Genomic DNA, 921 nt, shown 5'->3' with positions numbered 1-921 from the left:
TGCACAGGGCCTAATTACTGCCCTCCCTTTACAGATGAAGAAAACAAAGCACAGAGAGGGGAAATATCTTGCACTGGGCCACCCACCTAGTGAGTTGGCAGAGCAGAGATTCAAACCCAGGCATTTGGGTTCCAGAATTAGTGCTTTAATCACCTCACCACCTCTGCACAAGCCCTCCTTAACAGCCCCAAGTGGCTGTCAATGTATTTCTTCCATGCTCCCATGGCACCCTGTACATGTGTCCTTCATGAAACTTGTTATCTATTTTCATAGATGTCTCAAGCAGTACTGTCCAACAGAAATGTAATGTGAGTGACAAATGTGAGCCACATACACAATTTGAAATTTTCTAGTAGTCACATTTTAAAAGGAAAAGGAAACAGTTAGAAATGATTTTAATAGTGTATTTTATTGGGCCCAAGTGTGATGGTTAATTTTATGTGTCATTGTGGCTAGGCTATGGTGCCCAATTGTTCTGTCATGCACCAACCCAGACGTTGCTGTGAAAAAATTTTTTAGACATGATTAACTGATAAGAACAGATACTACACTTGATCTTAGCCAAAAGGCCAACATGATTAACATTTAAATCGGTAGATTTAAGGGGCGCCTGGGTGGCTCAGTCTGTTAAGCGGCCCCTCTTGTTTTGAGCTCAGGTCATGATCTCGGGGTCCTGGGATCAAGCCCTGCATCCAGCTCCAGACTCAGCACTGAATCTGCTTGAGGATTCTTTCTCTCTCTCCCTCTCCCTCTGCCCCTCCTCCTGCTCACATGCCCTGTCTCTCTCTCTCTCTCTCTCTCTCTCAAATAAATAAATAAATCTTTAAAAAAAAATCAGATTTAAGTAAGCAGATTACCCGCCATTCTGTGGGTGGGCCTTATCCAATCAGTTTAAGGCCTTAAGAGAAAAGACCGAGGTTT

At 43.3% G+C, this 921-nt stretch overlaps 1 pseudogene; it reads right to left on the bottom strand.

The window, feature by feature from the left end:
* Positions 1–492: 492 nt before the first annotated feature.
* LOC114219447 (U2 spliceosomal RNA) lies at positions 493–581 on the bottom strand (annotated as a pseudogene).
* Positions 582–921: the final 340 nt, after the last annotated feature.

The sequence above is a fragment of the Eumetopias jubatus genome, unplaced genomic scaffold (assembly GCF_037043125.1).
Source record: "Eumetopias jubatus isolate StellerSeaLion01/CBP00866 unplaced genomic scaffold, mEumJub1_p1.0 scaffold_1, whole genome shotgun sequence".
NCBI lineage: Eukaryota > Metazoa > Chordata > Mammalia > Carnivora > Otariidae > Eumetopias > Eumetopias jubatus.
This window is presented reverse-complemented; position numbering and strand designations above follow the sequence as displayed.